At 42.2% G+C, this 5310-nt stretch overlaps 3 non-coding genes across 3 annotated transcripts; all 3 read left to right on the top strand.

The window, feature by feature from the left end:
- The first annotated feature begins 545 nt into the window (after positions 1–545).
- On the top strand, positions 546–627 carry trnal-aag (transfer RNA leucine (anticodon AAG)). Its single transcript has one exon. It is a non-coding gene; the product is annotated as a tRNA-Leu (tRNA).
- A 1326-nt stretch (positions 628–1953) lies between these two features.
- On the top strand, positions 1954–2035 carry trnal-aag (transfer RNA leucine (anticodon AAG)). Its single transcript has one exon. It is a non-coding gene; the product is annotated as a tRNA-Leu (tRNA).
- A 360-nt stretch (positions 2036–2395) lies between these two features.
- On the top strand, positions 2396–2477 carry trnal-uag (transfer RNA leucine (anticodon UAG)). The gene has a single exon. It is a non-coding gene; the product is annotated as a tRNA-Leu (tRNA).
- The last annotated feature ends 2833 nt before the right edge of the window (positions 2478–5310 follow it).

Genomic DNA, 5310 nt, shown 5'->3' with positions numbered 1-5310 from the left:
TCTAAGGCACTGGATTTAGGCTCCAGTCTCTTCGGGGGCGTGTGTTCGAATTCCACCGCTGCCAGCAGTGATTTTAAAGAGGGCCAGACACCTTAAGTGTGCTCCGAAAAGGCGCAAAAGCAGCTGAAAATCTGCACCCTCTTGAATCAGGGACAGCAATAATGTCACTTCAAAAATGAATTTAAACATAATAATAACAAATGTCTAGTCTATAATGATGGAGTAAGCCAATTTGACTCATTGAGATTTTTTTGGTGATCTGACAGCTACCTCATGATTTTGAGTTTAACTGCGACACAGCTGGCTGCCATTTTGGAGGATGGAGGATTAGGTAATTCAGTTGTGTTTGAGCAGAGATGGAATTGCAATCTGCAGGGAGGGGGGCCTCCAGGAGTGTAACTGCGTCCCCCCTGTATATAGGAGGCCTTTCCACCTGTCGAGGTGCTCCTTCAAGGCACGTAGAATTTCGACGGATTTAACTGTGGAGAAGAGAGACATTAAAAGAAAAAATTGGCGAAAATGGCCCACGGAAGGTGCCCTCACAAGGTAGCGTGGCCGAGCGGTCTAAGGCGCTGGATTAAGGCTCCAGTCTCTTTGGGGCTGTGGGTTCGAATCCCACCGCTGCCAAGACAGCATTTTAGAAGGCACTCGTGGCTGCTATGCCTAAGCGAAAACACTGGAGAAGTGACACTGGGTGCTTCTCAATTCTTATTTGTGCATCCTCGTTTCCTTTCCTCGCTTCCTTTCCTCGCGTCTCAGCTCCACCCCCTGCAGGATGCGAGGGAAGGTTGCAAGGAAAGAAAATGAGGACAGAGGAATCGAATGAACGTTTTTTTATACTTTGGAATACTTGACCACTCGAGCGTCACTTCACTGCGTCATCAGCAGCGCTCAAAGGATCTGCCCTTGTGTTGTTGAAGTTTGGTTATTTAAGAAATTAGTAATAAATAATAATATAGCAAGATACCCTATTGAAATATGTGAGATGTGTGGTTTATATAAACTGCAATGGTAAAGTATAAATTAAAATGATTGTGACCGACGTGAAGGGGGAGGAGAATTTATACGTGCGTAACCTTTAGTCGATAAAACACTTCCGCAAAGCATGCAACTGTGCATCCTCGCTCATATATCCTCTGGAAGCCTCCTCACTCCTCGATCCTCGCCTCCTCGCGGTGCAATTAGAGAATTGAGATGTCCTTCAAGATGGCTGAGCTCGATCGGTTTCCGGGTCATAGGATGGAGGACGGAGGATCGAGGAGACGAGGAGGGATATTGAGAAGCACCCAATGCTTGCTCCCGGTCTCTTCCAAACCCTGCCGCTTTTGCTTTCCTTGGCCGAACTTGGCGTGCTTCAGAGCCTGACGATGAAGGTACGCACCCAACGTTTAATCTATTAATGAAAAAAAAATGGCCAGAAAACGGCCCACGAAGCGAGCCACGTCAGGGTAGCGTGGCCGAGGGGTCTAAGGCGCTGGATTTAAGACACCTTAAGTGTGCTCCGAAAAGGCGCAAAAGCGGCTGAAAATCTGCACTCTCTTGAATCAGGGACAGCAATAATGTCACTTCAAAAATGAATTTAAACATAATAATAACAAATGTCTAGTCTATAATGATGGAGTTAGCCAATTTGACTCATTGAGATTTTTTTGGTGATCTGACAGCTACCTCATGATTTTGAGTTTAACTGCGACACAGCTGGCTGCCATTTTGGAGGATGGCCCAAAGGCTTTGATTAGGTAATTCAGGTGTGTTTTATTAGAGATGGAATTGCAATCTGCAGGGAGGGGGGCCTCCAGGAGTGTAACTGCGTCCCCCCTGTATTTAGGAGGCCTTTCCACCTGTCGAGATGCTCTTTCAAGGCACGTAGAATTTCGACGGATTTAACTGTGGAGAAGAGAGACATTATAAGAAAAAATTGGCGAAAATGGCCCACGGAAGGTGCCCTCACAAGGTAGCGTGGCCGAGCGGTCTAAGGCGCTGGATTAAGGCTCCAGTCTCTTCGGGGGTGTGGGTTCGAATCCCACCGCTGCCAAGACAGCATTTTAGAAGGCACTCGTGGCTGCTATGCCTAAGCGAAAACACTGGAGAAGTGACACTGGGTGCTTAGTGTAAAATGGAAATGCATGGTAATTTTATTTTATAAATATAAGCAAAAAACTGTATGGTGTAACAGAGTTTTAGAGCTAGACAAATCTCTCTGCATTAATAAATATAAAATTTACAGTAGACCATGTTTGATCGGGATTTGAACCCGTGTCATCTTGATGATCGAACCGTAAGTTCTACCGGTGGGCTATGAATTTGCTCCCGGTCTCTTCCAAACCCTGCCGCTTTTCGTTTCCTTTGAAAAAAGAAATGGCCAGAAAACGGCCCACGAATCGAGCCACGTCAGGGTAGCGTGGCCGAGGGGTCTAAGGCGCTGGATTTAGGCTCCAGTCTCTTCGGGGGTGTGGGTTCGAATCCCACCGCTGCCAGCAGTGATTTTAAAGAGGGCCAGACACCTTAAGTGTGCTCCGAAAAGGCGCAAAAGCGGCTGAAAATCTGCACCCTCTTGAATCAGGGACAGCAATAATGTCACTTCAAAAATGAATTTAAACATAATAATAACAAATGTCTAGTCTATAATGATGGAGTTAGCCAATTTGACTCATTGAGATTTTTTTGGTGATCTGACAGGTACCTCATGATTTTGAGTTTAACTGCGACACAGCTGGCTGCCATTTTGGAGGATGGCCCAAAGGCTTTGATTAGGTAATTCAGGTGTGTTTGATTAGAGATGGAATTGCAATCTGCAGGGAGGGGGGCCTCCAGGAGTGTAACTGCGCCCCCCCTGTATTTAGGAGGCCTTTCCACCTGTCGAGGTGCTCCTTCAAGGCACGTAGAATTTCGACGGATTTAACTGTGGAGAAGAGAGACATTAAAAGAAAAAATTGGCGAAAATGACCCACGGAAAGTGCCCTCACAAGGTAGCGTGGCCGAGCGGTCTAAGGCGCTGGATTAAGGCTCCAGTCTCTTCGGGGTGTGGGTTCGAATCCCACCGCTGCCAAGACAGCATTTTAGAAGGCACTTGTGGCTGCTATGCCTAAGCGAAAACACTGGAGAAGTGACACTGCTTGCTCCCGGTCTCTTCCGCCTTTGCTGTCCTTGGCCGAACTCGGTGGGCTTCAGAGCCTGACGATGAGGGTCCGCACCCAACGTTTTCTCTATTTATGAAAAATATGGCCAGAAGACAGCCCACGAAAGGACCTCTGTTTAACGTCTCATCTGAAGGACGGTGCTTTTTGACAGTATAATTTCCCCATTACTATACTGGGGCGTTAGGACCCACACAGACCACAGGGTGAGCACCCCCTGCTGGCCTCACTAACAACTCTTCCAGCAGCATCTTAGTTTTCCCAGGAGGTCTTCCATTCAGGTTCTAACCAGGCTCAACCCTGCTTAGCTTCTCTGGGTAGCCAATCTTGGGCTACAGGGTGATAAAGCTGATGGCAGACAACAGCACAGTTATTTCGTCAATAATAGCACAGTAAACAATAAATAATTACATAAAACTGTAATACACTATGTACACACATTGTTAAGAAAGAGTAGGAGAGGAATTTTTCCTCCACTACCCAAACATCTTATGATGTTTATGTATTTATTTTATAAATTTTTTTTATTATTTTTTTATTTTATTTTATCATTATCACTATTATTATCATCATTATTATTATTTGAAATTAGTGTAGCAGTTGCTTTTGGCCTACTCTCTTGGTGCCTTTTAGAGACCAAGGCAAAATATTCTGCAAAGTTCTTTGAAACAACATGAATTGTTATAAGTGCTATACAAATAATAATGACTTGACATGTCTTACTTATATTTGCTTCTTAATTATTTGCTAGATTAATGATATTAAGGACTGTTTTTTTACAGTTTTTTACAATCACTTTGCTACTATTTTCAGAACCTTGATGTCATTTTTCAAAACTCTAGACACAAAACTCAAAACGATAATCACTTGTAACACAGGCTGTCTAATGTTCAAAACATTGCATTGTGCATTCACATCTTTAAAGAAATCTTGCACTTGCACAATCATTGGTTCAAAAAACAAATTAACTGTGAAATACCATTCAAACATAACTATAGATCACCCACACACAAGCAACCGATAGTTTCACTGTGTCATTGTTCGTACAATCATTAAATATTGTAGAGCAAAATAGGTGATACAGGTTTCATTATGGTACTACATGTACAGTAAATACATCTCTGTAAAAGTACTGCAGTAGTAGAGAGAATATTACAGACACAGTGGAATCATTGTGAACAAAGTTTGTAATATATTGATGCAAAACACTACAGTACAATCACAACATGGTTTTTTGAATCAAAGCAAAAATAATTAGCTATGAAATAGAAAAGAAAAGACAGTACTGTAAAACATCAAATGCAGTGTTCCTCAACTTGCTGTAAGAAACTAAACAGGAGTGATTACTGTACTTCTACACTGTCATCAACTCTGTGTTGTGGATTTGGCCACAGGTTCTCATCTACATCACAATGGATGTTGGAAAATGACATCTTGGAAAAAACCTTTGGCATGGCGAGTCCAGGCCTGACACTGCTCTGCTGTGATTGGCAGAATTGGACACGCAGTTACAAGGGCCTGCATCTATACAGTACTGTACTGTCAATACTGTACATAGTCTGAAAAGGTGGTACAGTATTTGGCACCATAGACACAGTGTCTGATGAAGCATTACAGTATGATAAAATATTAGGCTACATCCATGGATATTGTAGTCAAATTGGTTCATGCCATGCTAATTGGTGACAATGAATCTCATTATCTTGAAACTTTCATGATTTACTGTAAACATGGAAGATTGTGTGTCTGTTTCCATACAACTATGCATTAAGAGTAATGCAACAGTTACTTATCATTTTGAGCAGTTGTATCAATTGATAGTTAGATCATTGTAAGGAAATGAATAGACACTCATTTGAAATGTAATGTGTGAATTGCCTTTTGAAATAGTAGTACTTTGATGTTAAGTTGTGTCATATTGAACAGGTGATCTTTGTTGAATGAACAAATTATCTAAGTTTTATGTGTATTGTATCCAAGCAATTGAGAAAAGGGTTAGAGTTTTGAAAAATGTGCTTTTTGATCATTGGAGTTTTGTGTCTAGAGTTATGAAAAATGACATCAAGGTTCTGAAAATAGTAACAAAGTGATTGTAAAAAACTGTAAATACATTATATGTAAGTTTTGTTCATGGCCAAGAGAGGGAGCCCCAAGCTTGATTCTATGTATGTGG

This window comes from Rhinichthys klamathensis, unplaced genomic scaffold (assembly GCF_029890125.1).
Source record: "Rhinichthys klamathensis goyatoka isolate OS25496 unplaced genomic scaffold, OSU_Roscu_1.1 h1tg000035l_1, whole genome shotgun sequence".
Classification (NCBI taxonomy): domain Eukaryota; kingdom Metazoa; phylum Chordata; class Actinopteri; order Cypriniformes; family Leuciscidae; genus Rhinichthys; species Rhinichthys klamathensis.
The sequence above is the reverse complement of the archived record's forward strand: the minus strand, read 5'-3'. Positions and strand labels throughout refer to the sequence as shown.